The sequence below is a fragment of the Cebus imitator genome, unplaced genomic scaffold, assembly GCF_001604975.1.
Source record: "Cebus imitator isolate Cc_AM_T3 unplaced genomic scaffold, Cebus_imitator-1.0 Scaffold2, whole genome shotgun sequence".
Classification (NCBI taxonomy): Eukaryota; Metazoa; Chordata; class Mammalia; order Primates; family Cebidae; genus Cebus; species Cebus imitator.
Genome location: NW_016107317.1, coordinates 12,029,842 through 12,045,338, shown reverse-complemented (window position 1 = coordinate 12,045,338; position 15,497 = coordinate 12,029,842). Strand labels below are relative to the sequence as shown.

At 36.5% G+C, this 15,497-nt stretch overlaps 1 non-coding gene across 1 annotated transcript; it reads left to right on the top strand.

The window, feature by feature from the left end:
* Nucleotides 1-286: 286 nt before the first annotated feature.
* Nucleotides 287-419, top strand: LOC119471562. The gene has a single exon (XR_005200633.1). It is a non-coding gene; the product is annotated as a small nucleolar RNA SNORA9 (small nucleolar RNA).
* The last annotated feature ends 15,078 nt before the right edge of the window (nucleotides 420-15,497 follow it).

Sequence of the window (15,497 nt, the reverse complement as noted above, 5' to 3'; positions counted from 1 at the left end):
GAAAATAATCAGCCTCAACAGACTTTTTGTGTAGGAATTAACAAGCTGACTCTAAAATTCACATGGAAATCTCAAGGACCTACAATGGCCAAAATTATTCTCAAATAGAAGAAAAACTTGAAGGTCTAACAGTACCAGATTTCAATAATTATTATAAAGCTACAGTAATCAGCATGCTACTGGTATAAATATAGACAAATTAGTGGAACAGAATAGAATAGTCTAGAAAAATATTCACAAACCTATGGACAACTAATTTTTATAAAGATACAAAAGATAATATTTCTAGGAAGCCTCCAATGTGCTTGGGTCTGCAGTGATCCTATGCATTCCTTCAGTGCTTGCTAGAACAGTTTTGAAACAGTTTGAGGCCTTGCCCTGCTCCATCCAGAGCAAGGTTACAGAAATGTCAGACAATGAAAAAGAAGAAGAAGAAAAGATAATGTTTCAACAAATAGTACTGAAAGAACAGAATATCCATATTTTTTAAATGAATTTGCATCCGTGCTTCTCATCATATGTAAGAATTCACTTGGAGCAAATCACAAACCTAAACTATAAAACTTTATAAAAATAAGAGAAAATCTTTTTGACCTTGGATTAGGCTAAAGATTATTAGATATGATGCCAAAAGAATAATCTATAAAAGAGCAATGGATAAATTGGACTTCATAAAAATAAAAAACCTTCTGCTCCCAAAACAATACTGTTAAAAAAATGAAAAGACCACACAGGCTGGAAGAAAACACTTATAAAACAGACAAATGGGACGTAATCAAACTCCATGGCTTCTGCAAAGCACAAGAAACAGTCATTAGAGTGAATCGGCAACCAACAGAATGGGAAAAAATTTTTGCAATCTATCCATCTGACAAAGGGCTAATATCCAGAATCTACAAAGAACTAAAACAGATTTACAAAAAAAAAAAAAGCCCATTCAAAAGTGAGCAAAGGATATGAACAGACACTTTACAAAAGAAGACATATATGAGGCCAACAAACATATGAAAAAATGCTCATCATCACTGGTCATTAGAGAAATGAAAATCAAAACTACATTGAGATACCATCTCACGCCAGTTAGAATGGCGATCATTAAAAAAATCTGGAGACAACAGATGCTGAAGATGTGGAGAAATAGGAACACTTTTACACTGTTGGTGGAAGTAAACCACTTTTACAATGGTTGAATTAGTTCAACCATTGTGGAAGACAGTGTGGCGATTACTTAAGGACCTAGAAATAGAAATTCCATTTGACCCAGCAATCCCATTACTGGGTATACATCCAAAGGATTATAAATCGTTCTACTATAAGGACACATGCACATGAATGTTCATTGCAGCACAGTTTACAATAGCAAAGACCTGGAACCAACCCAAATGCCCATCGATGATAGACCGGACAGGGAAAATGTGGCACATATATATCATGGAATACTATGCAGCCATAAAAAACGATGAGTTCGTGTCCTTTCTGGGGACATGGATGAACCTGGAAACCGTCATTCTCAGCAAACTGACATAAGAACAGAAAATCAAACACCGCATGTTCTCACTCATAGATGGGTGTTGAACAATGAGAACACATGAACACAGGGAGGGGAGCGTCACACACTGGGGTCCATGGGGGGGAAATAGGGGAGGGACAGTGCAGGGTGGGGAGCTGGGGAGAGATAGCATGGGGAGAAATGCCAGATATAGGTGATGGGGAGGAAAGCAGCAAATCACACTGCCATGTATGTACCTATGCAACAATCTTGCATGTTCTTCACATGTACCCCAAAACCTAAAATGCAATAAAACAGAAAAGAAAACACTTATAAAATACATGTCTGATAAAAACATTATATGCAGAATATATTTTAAAATGCACAAAAATTAAATAATAAAAACCCCAATTTTTTTTAAATGGCAAAGATTTGAACAGATTTTTCACCAAAGAAGATATATGGATGAGAAATAAGCACAAGAAAAGAGACTCAACATCATTAGTCATGACAGAAATGCAAATACATACCACAAGATGCCACTATACACCTATTAGAATGTCTAAAATTAAAAATACTGACCATACCAAGTGTTGTCAAACATGTGGAGCAACTGGGACTCTCAGACACTATTGGTAGGAATATAATATGCATACAAACTGCTTTGAAAAACAGTTCTAATAGTTTCTTTAGTTAAGCATACGCTTATGAACCAGCAATTCTGCTTCTAGGTATTCACTCAAAAAAGAGGAAAGTGTATATATTAGCCAGGGTTCTTCAGAGAAACAGAAAGAATGGAATATGTATAGATATATAAGAGATTTCTTTTTGGAAGTGGGTCACATTATTATGAAGGTTGAGAAAACCCACAATCTGCTATCTGTAAGCAGGAAAAACAAGGAAAGGTGGTAGAGTAATTCATTCTAAGCCTGAAGACCTGAGAACCAGAGAAACCCATGGTGTAACTCTCAGTCCAAGGTTAAAAAACTGAGAATGTAGTAGCAGGGATTGGGGACCACTGATGTATATAAGTCCTGGAGTCCAAAGGCCCAAGAACCTGAACCTCTAATATCCAAGGGGAAAAAATAGATATCCTAGTTCAAAGTAAGAGAAAATTCACCCTTTCTCAACATGTTTGTTCTACCCATATCCTCAATGGATTGGATGATGTCTGCCCACAATGGTGACATCATTTTCTTTATTCAGTGTACTGATTCAAATGCTAATCTCTTCCAGAAATACTATCATGGACATACCCAGAATAATGTTTTTTCACCGATCTGGACATCGCTTAACCCAGTCAAGTTGACACATAAAATTAACTATCACAGTATATTTCTATTATTTACAGTACTTTTATTTGTCATATCCAAAATCCAATTATCTATAAATAGACAGATAAATAAATTTAACTGTAGAAATCCATTCAGTGGAATACTATTCAGCAATATAAAAGAATATACTATTGATTTGCTACAACAGGAATGAACCTCAAAATGATTATGCTCATCAAGATAACCCAGGCTGAAGTGTACATATTGTTTGATTCATTTGTATGCAATTACTGGAAATTAAAATTAATGGAAATATAAATTAAAGGAAAGAAATTCTGCAATAAGAAAACAAATAGTACAATTAAAAAATAGTGAAAGGACTTGGATAGACATGTCTCAAGAGGAGACATACAAATGGCGAACAGGTAAGGAAAGAACGGCTCAAAATCATTAATTATCAGGGAAATGCAAATTAAAACCACAATGAGATATCAACTCACATCTATTAGCTGTTATCAAAAGGACAAAGACAGCAAGTATTGGCAAGGAAGTAGAGAAAAGAGAATCCTTGTACTTGATGGAAATGTAAATTGCTATAGCAATTATGAAAAACAGTATGAGGGATCCTCAAATAGTTAAAAATAGAACTACCATATTATCCAGTAATTCCACTATGAGTACTAAGTATATATTCAAAAGATGTGAAATCAGTATACTGAAGAGATATCTGGATTATCATGTTTACTATAGCATTATTCAAAATAGCCAAGATATGAAATCAACCTAGGTGTCCATCAATAGATGAGAGCATAAAGAGAAGGTAGCATATATACACACTGGAATTTTACTCATTCGGTCATTTGCAACAACATGGATGATAAGCCAGGCACAGAAAGACACGGACTGCATGGTTTCATTTATATGTGGAATCTAAAAAAGTTGAATTCATGGAAGTAGAGAGTAGAATGGTGGTTGCCAGAGTCTGGGCGGTGGGAGGATTAGGGAGGTATGTTACTATTATTAATAATAATATATACTTAAAAATTACTGAAAAATCTTAAGTATCCTCACCACTAAAAATTATATATGTGATCATGCATATGTTAATTAACTTGATTTAGCCATCCTACAGGGTGTGCATATATCAAAACATGTTGTACACCAAAAATATATAGAATGTTTATATGTGAATTTAAAATTTTAAAATAAAGAAAATTAGTGGAAATGCAAATTAAAGGAGAGCAGAACAATGGTTATTTAGGAAATGAGCCCGGGGATAAAGGGGAGCATTAGGAAGAAGGGGTTACTAAGGGACATAGGAAACTTTTGAGAGCGATACCTATTTTTATTACATTAATTGCGGTTATGTTTCCTATGTGTATAAATACATCAAAACATATACATTTTAATATGTGTAGTTCATTATATGTCAGTTATCTCCAATAAGGCTGTTAAAACTTTAAAAAAATTAAATTGTAGGTAATAGATAAACTTGGTTCCTAGATTATCTGTCTGGAAGCAGATATGAAATACCCGGCCTATTACATTACACTGTTGCAGGGGACTCTTTAAATGTAGCCCAAACCCTGAGTCTTCTGAAGAACCATTATAAGACCTGATTCCATTAGGTGGTTGGCCCTAATAATTGAAATGTGAAATAAATATTATAGAAAAGCAGTTCTCAGAGAAAGGTTCCTAATAGGTCTACTGGATTTAGACTGGAAGTGGGAAATAATTTTAAAGTATTTTAAAGTATTTTAAGCATGTAACAGGAACGTGTAAGTTCTGTTTTCAAAACTGAACATAACAGTTGAGTGTTTCTCATGAGGAAAATGTTACCTGAAGGAAAACAGAATCAGATTATGAGTCTTGAGTACTTTCTTGAGGAGTTTTGTTATATTCTGCACAATTTTTATTTATCTTGGAATCAATGGAAAGCTACCATAAGTTTTAACGTACATAGTGATGAAATGAAAACATGAATTCTGGAGTCAAACAATCTTGGTTTGAATTCTAGCTCTGCAATTTTATACCTTTGGGATTTAGAAGAATGTTCTTACCATGTCTAAACCTTAGGTGTCTCATTTATAAAATTGTTATAATAACATCAACTATTCAGTGTTGATGTGCGGATTAGAAAATGTATGTGAGCCTCTGGCACAGTGTCTGTTGCCAACTAGAGATTGACATGTAGTAGTATCATGAGTATTTTAGGCAAAATAATATGGCATTGGTGTATAGCATGGTTTGGAGATGGAATCAGTGAGAGAAAAACAAATTGAGATGCACATAATTAGTACTAAAAAAATATTGTCTATTGCTTTGCTACTAATAATGAATAGAATAAAATGCTGCTTTTTTTCCCAGGAAGATGAAAGGCCATTTTGCTGGTTACCTGCTATTCCCAGTTACAAAGCTACAGTCTCTGGCTTCATGGAAACATTCTTGAACCACTCCGTGCAACCATTTAATCCTACCAAGACCCTAGGATATTTGCTGAATTCCTCTTCACAATAGCATCAGTTCTTTAAGTACTTTTTTTAGCAAACAAGTATAACAGACATGAAGCCAAATATGCAGATGAAATTTGACAAATAGGTTTTACTAATGCTCACCCTGCTGTGCATGTCAGAAGGCAATAATTTTAGGCAAACATGACTCAATTCCCAATGCTATCACCATCTGTTGCTTCATCTCAGAGTCTCATCAATTTATCAATCCAGTGTCCCAGCCTTATCCCCTACCAGGCTTCATGCCTGTTATTGTAATATTCATGACTTTAATTCCATGATTTCTGAAGTTTCCACAGGTTTTCTGATTTGTTAAATATTATATGCTACTCTGCCTTAAATGAAAATGTGTTCTGTGATTCAGAACTTGAACACTCTTCTCATAAACCCAATGAAACTGCTTCTCATAAACCTAATATTTACTATCTCCATCAAGTTTCTAACATACTTGAATTGCTGAATTTCCCTTGGAAAATTGTGTTACAGTGGCCTCAACAACCCAAATGCCAGTATTCTATTTAAAAGCAAAATTCTACTACCATATTCTGCATCACTTGGGAATTTTGCAATGTGGCTAAAATATGAAGTAGATAACTAATGTAGTTATCCAAGCTATACAAGTATTATGTATTTTGCATTTTTTCTATATATTTCTAATTGAATTCAAAAAGTTGGTGCTTGATAGGATGTTGTGATCAAAGCATAGTGAATAATAGAAGAGAAATTAATGTCATGGCCACTCTATTAGAACTCTTTCGGTTGCTGGTGATAAAATCTCAAACCAGGTTAAGCAAAATAGACTAATTATTAGCTTAAACAAGGCATTTGTAGGTTTCTAGCTCCAGGCATAGCAGGATCCAGGTGCTGACATACAGCTCTCACTCTCCCTTTCTAGCTCTTCTAGGCATAATGAACAGCTGCACACCCTACTATATCCTCCTCTATCATGCTATCTTAGCAACTCCACAGAAAGAAAGCAAAGAGACAATATTTCCTGAACTAAATGCTAAGCCCAGAGCCCTGGGGTGCTCTTATTAGTTAGGCCTAAGGCATGTAGCCTCTCCCGTACTTGGGAAATAGAGTTATCCAGGCTCAAATCTTATAGATGGGTTCTTCTCGGGAATGGATGGGATTTGTCAGTAACATAAGGGATACTAGGCAGACAAAATCACTTATCTTTTCCACAGATTTTCAAGAAGATGACAATGTTCTCAAATACAAATCTACAACATACTGTAAAACAAATTGTGAAATTAAATATACTCAAGTTAACATGTAGAAGACAATCTATGTTTGTGCCATTGATAATCAGATATCTTGTAGAGAATTCCCAAGAAAAATATATGAAGGAAATTAGGTTGCAAGTTTTTGCACCCCTCATTGCTATCCATATTATGCAAATATCACCAAAGTAAGCTTCCTAAAGCTCTGCTCAAAAATTTTTGATAGCTACTCAATACCAATGTAAAACTATGGTCTTCTTGGTCTGAAAGTAGACAGAATTTTATTCAAATTTAGTAAATAATACAGAAAAACTATCTAATCTCTTTAAACCTTAGGTTACTTATTAATAAAATTATAATAACTAGTAGATATTAAAGTATTAAATGAGCTTATCTCAGTATCTGGCACACAGCAGATGCTCAACAAGTACAGGGTATGTTCTTAGCACTGCTTGTGTATTTCCTCTGCAGGAATAAACTTCTTCGCATTATTCCCTCATTAAATTCTCCCAACATTTTCTTCACTTAGAGCAATCTTGGTAAAGGCAGCGATTCTGGCTTTTTTCCTCCACAGATAAATCCCTAGGCCTATAATTGTGTCCATAGCATAATAAGAGCTCAACAACAATTTGTAGAATAAATTAATGGTCTGCTCTTTCTCCTACCCCAATTATTGACTTATTAAGGAGAAAATACTTGCTCAACTCATGTTTATATTACCCCAAATTCCTAGTTCAGCATCTAAAACAAATAAATATTTGTTGAATGAATTACTGAATGAATAAAACCTGAACCATTGGCTCAGCACTACATTTTCACTTCTCAAACACAAATATAGTCATTAGTGAACATTTTAAACTGCAACCATAATTGCGATTTCTAGGATTTTAAGCTCATATTCGGAGGGAAAAAATGGTACAAACAATACACCTTCAGGTTCAATCAAAAACATATGCAAACCAAGGTTAAAAGCATAAGGAGTGGCATTTATGTTGTTCAATGGCATAAAAATATAAAGATTGCTCAATGATGTGAAGTGTGTTTTTCTTAAACCCGTTCACTTTTTAATCTCAGAACAATAAATAGTAAATAGTATGTATTTAATAAAACATTTCTGAAGTCAGAGCACATTATTGAGTAATCAATAAAATATGCTTTTTAATGTATAGGCAGGGCTGATATCATCAGCTTTTTAATGAATCCCCAGACCGCAGCAGAAAGTTTAATGGTGAGACTTTTATGAAAGTTATTAGCACACTTGTTCAACTAAGAACTTTACACCATTTCCTGGGATTTTCAACTGCTTTAATGAGGCAGCAGTTACAACTTTGCCTAAATTTTATTGGCAATATAATTGAACAAAGTTCCACTTAGCCATCACTTAAGTCATTCTCCAAGTATTTGCATATGGGATAAGCATGATATAAAATAAGGAAGGAGTTGCTTGTTTTCGCCAAATCCTGATGGGACTGCATACATGAACATGAATTGAACCCACATTAGTGAATTTCCTAATGGAAAAACATGACCTATTACCTTTAAAAATTAAATGACCCTTTTGGGACTTACTAAAAAGAAGGTTCACCCAACTTTGCTAACATCAAATGATCCATTCAAAATAACCTCTTAATATACTAGCATATGAATCAAAGACATCTGTATCATGTTTGACTTAAATATACATTTATTTGAAAATAAAAGGGAAAGATTTTATAAAAATGTGTGCTTTATTTCAAAGAATCTACACCATTAAACACATTTTTGATACCCTTCTAAAATTTAATTCAGTTGTTCGAAATAAAGCTTGGAGGCATCTGTCTTTCTTCCTGAAATGAGACTAGCTAGAGCCTCTCAGCAGGGTGTTTTGACCTGGGATCAATGCATTCAGAGTGGGTCCATGGATAGGCCTGGGGAAGTCCCTGAAATTATGTTCAGAATTTTGTGTGTCATGCTGGCAGGCTGTTATCTAGAACAGTGTTTCTTAGCCTTGACGTTACTGAAGTTTAGAATCAGATGGTTATTTGTTGTAAAGGGTGTCCTGTGCATTGCAGGATGTTTAACAGTATCCCTGGGCTCTACCTACTAGATGCCAGTAGCATCTTTGATCATGACTATCAAAAATGTCTCCAGACATTACAAATGCTTCAAGAGAACCACTGATCTAGAGAGAGGGTCCATAGCTTTTAACAGATTCTCAAACAGGTTAAGAGTGACTGTGTTAGTGTGTGGACAAAGACACTTAGTCACCTACCCATTGGAACCCATAGGTAAGTGTGCCGGTCTGGCCTTTGAGGTTTCCCCAGCCTTTTTTAATGTTACATAGGTATATGTGTGTTATGGTGGTTTGCTGAGCCTACTGACCCTTCCTCTAAGTTCCCTTCCCTCATCCCCCACCCCCCAACAGGCCCTGGTGTGTTTTGTTCTCCTCTCTGTGTCCATGTGTTCTTATTGTTCAACTCCCACTTATGAGTGAGAAAATGCAGTATTTGGTTTTCTGTTCCTATGTCAGTTTGCTGGGGATGATGTCTTCCAGCTTCATCCATATCCCTGCAAAGGACATGATCTGATTCCTTTCTATGACTGCATAGTATTCCATGGTGTATATGTGCCATATTTTCTTTATCCAGTCTATCATTGATGGGCATTTGGGTTGGTTCCATGTCTTTGCTATTGTAAATAGTCCTGCAATTAACATATATGTGCATGTGTCTTTATAGAATGATTTATATTCTTTTGAGTATATGCCCCGTAATGGGATTGCTGGGTCAAATGGTATTTCTGTTTCTGGATTCTTGAGGAATTGCCATTCTGTCTTCTACAATGGTTGAACTAATTTATATTCCCACCAACGCTGTAAAAGTGCTCCTCTTTTGCCACAGCCTGGTCAGCATCTATTGTTTCCTGACTTTTTAATAATCACCATTCTGACTGCTGTGATATTGTAACTTACTGTGGTTTTTACTTACATTTCTCTGATGATCAGTGATGTTGAGCTTTTGTTCATGTTTATTGGCTGCTTAAATGTCTTCGTCTGTTCATATCTTTTGCCCACTTTTTGATGGTGTTGTTTGTTTTTTTTTTTCTTGTAAATTTGTTTAAGTTCCTTGTAAATTCTGGCTATTAGATCTTTGTCAGATAGATTGCAAAAATTTTCTACCATTCTGTAGGTTGCCTGTTCACTCTGATGATAGTTTCTTTTGCTGTGCAGAAGCTCTTTAGTTTAATTAGATCCAATTTGTCAATTTTGGGTTTTGTTGCAATTGCTTTTGGCATTTTTGTCATGAAGTCTTTGCCCATGTCTATATCCAGAATGGTATTCCTTAGGTTTTCGTCTAGGGTGTTCATGGATTTTGGTTTTACATTTTTTAATCCATCTGGAGTTGATTTTTGTATAAGATGTAAGGACCCTTTTGTATAAGGGTCAAGTTTTAGTTTTCTGCATATGGCTAGCCAGTTTTCCCAGCATCATTTACTGAATAGGAGATCCTTTGCAAATTGCTTGTTTTTGTCAGGTTTGTCAAAGATCAGATGGTTGTAGATGTGTGGTGTTATCTCTGGGTCTTTGTTCTGCTCCATTGGTCTATATGTCTTTTTTGGTATCAGTATCATGTTGTTTTGGTTACTGTAGCCTTGTAGTATAGTTTGAAGTCAGGTAGTGTAATGCCTCCAGCTTTGTTCTTTTTGTTTAGGATTGTTTGGCTCTAGGGGGTCTTCTTTGATTCCATATGAAATTTAAAATAGCTCTTTCTAATTCTGTAAAGAATGTCAGTGGTAGTTTGATGGAAATAGCATTGAATCTATAGATTACTTTGGGCAATATGGCCATTTTCATGATGTTGATTCTTCCTATCCATGAAGATAAAATGTTTTTCCATTTGTTTGCATCCTCTCTTATTTCCTTGAGGAGTGGTTCTCCTTGAAGAGGTCCTTTTGGACTGAGATGATAGGGTTTTCTTAATACAAAATCATGTTGTCAGCAAACAGAGACAATTTGACTACCTCTCTTAGTATTCGAATACCTTTTATTTCTTTCTCTTGCCTGATTGCCCTGGACAGAATGTCCAATACTATGTTGAATAGGAGTAGTGAGAGAGGCCATCCTTGTCTCTTACTGGTTTTCAAAGGTAGTACTTACAGCTTTTGCCCATTCTGTATGATATCAGCTGTGGATTTGTCATAAGTAGCTCTTATTTTGAGATAAGTTCCATCAATACCTAGTTTATTGAGAGGGTTTCCCCAGACTTCATCCAAAAATCAAACCTGCTGCTATTATTCTCATGTCAGGCAGAGTGATATATCCCCACCACCACCACGACCATTCTCTCCAAGAAGCTCCATCACCTGAAAATCTGGTCCCTCAAATACTTTTGTTTCAGACCTCCCAATTGCTGAATGGCTTCAGAAAGTCTAAGGGCTACATTTAAAGGAGAGTCTTAAAAACCTCCTAGGTTTGTTGTGATCAGGAATCCCACTTTGCTTATCTTATTTAGATTACCTACCACACAACCCAATGCCTGACTCATATAATCAACATGTATTTGGTTAATAAATGCGCAACTGAATTGTGAAACCCATGGCAACTGTAGTTGTTTATTTTTAATTAAAACAATCCATAGGAATGAGGTAGTTCTGGAGTTACTACCTCCCAAAGTTCTGATTTTCTCTTTCTGCTTTCAGTAAAACTTTTGTCTCAGAGATCCACCTTAGAGGCAACAGAGTCCAGTGAGTACATTCCACCATTAACTTGGAATCTGGGCAGTGGATTTTCTCTTTGCTCCATACAGGTTTGGCCCCATATACAGGTCACAGGTATCCGTGAAGTTCTGTAACATCCATAGTATTCTTATCACCTCCACTGAAACCCTGGTGAAATATAGGATAGTTCTCATGCTTCCCTTTCCTTTTGCCAACAAGTCCATGAATTTCAACCTGCTTTCCATTTTTCTTTAAAACAGCTACCAACACCCACTGTATTTGATGTTATTTTCCAAACCTAATTCCAAAGTGGCATAAAGTCTTTCCAGCATCCTTTCCCTATATGCACCCCCCAACCTATACACAATTTTCTTGCCTAGCCCATGACAACCTAAAGATGTTTTTCAATCTAAGTGTTTCACAGGAAAACTGAAAAAGAAAAATACAAATAATGAATAAGAAGAGATATAAAGCTGTAATGTTACAGATGTCTCACAATCTTTCTGCTAGTCTATAATTCCTCACCACTCTTTCAGATGTTAACTGGAAATTTTACTGACAATTCTCTTTAGTGCTATAGGTGGAGCTCACCAAGCTTAGCCCTGTCTTTCTTAGCCCTGCTCTTGTCAGAATCTGTGGCTTCCCAATGCTGGGCTATGCATGTGAAGTATCACAATCATCTGGGAGCTTGAAAAGTACATATTCTGAGACCAAATGACCAAATGAACATCTTACACTGCTAAACAGGTAAAGGAAAGAGTGACTTTCTCCATACAGTCATTCAGGGACCCTGGTTGATAGAGATTCTGCAACCTTCAATACAGGGCTTCCAAGTTCACCAAGGTGGTCTCTAGCCACTCTGTAAAAGAGAAAACAGCATGGAGGGACACGTGTGGGAGGTGTATGTGGCTTAGGCTTGGAAGTGACTCATGTTCCATTGGCCAGAACTCAGACACATGACACACCAAACTGCAAGGCTGACAAGGAAATGTTGCCTACCTGTTGCCCCAGAAAGAAGAGGAGAATATGGATTTTGGTGTGTAGCTAGCAGTCTTTGAGAAATGATTTGAGATAACTCATATTACTTTGGAAGGGGTAGAAAACCAGTTTTCAGTCACTAGAATTGGTCTGATATGAAGAAGTCACTACTGCTGCTGCTCAATGTTGCAGCCATTATGTGAGGGAAGTAGCCATGTACCCTCTGCCATCATCAAAATCCAGATTCTTGTATTTCCACTACCAGCAGTAAAATGGATTCTGCCCATTCATCTTGAGACTAGAGCCACAGAAGTCTTGCAGAGGTGAATGTGATGAGGAAAATCCAGGTCACGTGGCTTTGTCCTAGCTACAAAAGGGAATGTTAAGAATCAAGTATTCTGGTTTTATTCTTAGAGAGGCAGGACTCATAAAATGAGACAGTGACCTAAACACATCCAGAGTATTAAAGAGCTGCTAAAAATCTGCAAAAAAAAAAAGATAAAATCCACACAGTGGAGAGAGCTTAGAAAGGAGCAGCAATTGGCAAGCAACCCATAAGAAATAAACCAAAATAGATCAAGAATTGTGATAAATATAACACAGTGATTGCCAGATTGGACTAAGAAAAACAAAAATTCAGCTATACACTGTTTACCATAAACATTCTAAGACATAGGACCTAAAAAAGTTAAAAGACAATTATGGATTGTCAGCCTAAAAAAAGCTGTTGTAGCAAAGAGGACTGTAAGCACAGTAGCATCAATAAAGTGAAATTTGCCACATAATTACAAAAGATTCAATTCACTGCAAATATATAATAAATCTAAACTTACGCGTACCTAATAAAATAGCTTCAGAATATGAAAAGCAAAATTTGACTGAACTACACAAGCAACTTGGCAAATCCTCTATTACAGTGAAATGTTTATCACGACATTCTCAGTAACCAAGTCAAACCCCAAATTAATATGTATATAAATATTTGGCAAAACCACTAACAAGCTTAATCCAAATATATGTATATATTTAAAACCTTGTTAATACACTACACTCTACAAGAAAATATTTCACATCAATTTGTCTACTTAAGCCTCCACTACCTCCTTCCCATCCTCTCTTTCAGCTGATGATTTCTTTGCTATTGCACTGAGAAATTTTAAGCATTAAGAACTTACCCAGGCTGCTTCTGCCACATTTTCCCACTTGCCAGCATGTGCACCCACTCTGCCTTCAAACATGTACTGTAGATAACTACCTGTGCTCCTATGTAAAGCCAGTCCCTGTCCTTGTGCACTAGGTCCCATCCCTTCTAGCTTCTTTTTTCTAAGAGGCCTCTTTTCTCTTCTGTATTATTCTGCTGGATCATTCCATTAGAATTCTTATAAGATTTTCCCCACCTCTTCTGCAAATACTGCTTCTTTCTCTATTTCCCTTTGTAGTAAAATTGCACAGTTATCTCCCAATACTTCTCCTCTGACTCTCTCTATAGTTTGGCTTTCATAGCCATTATTCCACTGAAACCGTTCTAGCCAGTCTCCTGCAAATTGCTAGATCCAATGGTCATTTCTAAGTCCTCATCTTACAATACTATTATAAGCATTGACCCAGTTGATTACTCCCTCTGATTTATCACTTTCTTTTTGGGTTTTAGAATAAAAATCCTCCTTGGCTTTCCTCTGATATCAAAGGTTGGTTCTTCTCAGTCTCTTATTGGTTCTTCATCTCTTTTTGGACCTCCTGAAATTGGAGACTCTTAGGGCTCAGCCATTAGTCACCCTTTCTTCTCTTCCCATACTCACTCCCTTGGCAACCTCAAACAGTCTTGAGGCTTAAATGCCTCCTATTTGCTAATAACTTCCAAATGTTTATCTCCAGTGCAGGAATCTCCGGAAATCCAAGTTTGCACATACAACTACCTACTCAACATCTCCTTTTGAACAGCTCATTGACATCACAAACTTGACTTGTCTAAAATTTAACTTCTAATCTCATCCCCCTAAAACCTAACTCACCCACAAACTTCGCTATCTCAATTACTGATGATTCTATACTTCCATGAACCCAGGGAGAAACCTTGGAGTCATCCTTGACCCCTCTCTCTCATACCCCAGTATTCTGTCAGGAAACATTTAGGCCTATCTTTAAAATATATCAAGAAATTTGCTCACTTCTCCCTACCTTCACTACTGATACCATTATCCCAGCAAACATTATCTCCTCTATGGATTGCCACACTTTTGTCCTAACTGGACCTCCCGCTTCCCTCCTTCCCCTTTTAGTCTATTCTAAACACAATAGCCACAGTGACCCTTTGAAAATCTAAACACATCACATCACTCCCTGCTCTCCTCACTGGGAATAAAAGCCATAGACCTTAAAATAATTTTCACCTCTTCTTATCTCACCTTATCTCTTACTACACTCTGCTGTTCACACCCCTGCAGTAGCACTGCCTTCTTGCTGTCCTACGAGCATAACATATAAACTCCCACCTATCAGTATCTGTACCTATATGCTCTTAGAAACTCTTCAATTCTTAACACTGTTTATTACCTCTGCCTGAAATGCTCTTCCCCTGTGTATTTACAGGACTACTGAGGTGGGTGCCATGAGGTGCAATGAGGTAAGAGTGTTCTTGGCAGAATGAAAAAAACATAAGCAAAGACCTTAAAGCAATAAAGAATCTAAAGAGCAAAACATGCTAAAAAAAACAAAAAAAAGTTTAGAGTGAAGTGATGGTGGCGAATGATGAAGTTGGGTTTCGAATTAAGTGGTGACCATTTCATAAATATCTGTGTAGGCTCTGTTAAAGGACTTAGACTTCATCATAAAAGCAATATGAAATCTTCCAGTTCCTTGACCTCTTTATCTCCAATGACCTTTCAGCCTTCCCCATGGTCCCATCCTAGACTTTATCAACACTAGATATTGTATTAATTCTAAAATCTTAATTTCAAATGATATACAGTCTAACTACCAGATCACCTGTTTCTGCATTCCCACAGCTAAGAACCTTCAGCTTCACCAAGGCACTCACTACACTAATCCCATCACTTCTCACTAACAATAAGCCCCTGCCTGCCTCATCTCTTCCCTTGTCCACTCTACATTCCATGATCTACCACTACCATCACACTCTTTCCAAAGACCCTCAGCTCCCTTACTCTTTTATCCATCCACACAACTGTCCCAGCAAAACTCCAACTGTCAATCTGCCTTCCTCATATATGTACTGACAGCTGAACATTGGTAGAGAAATATCATTCATGTAGACTTACTTGTTTCACTTTAAATTAACATCACAGACCACAAATGGGTACTCAGTAAG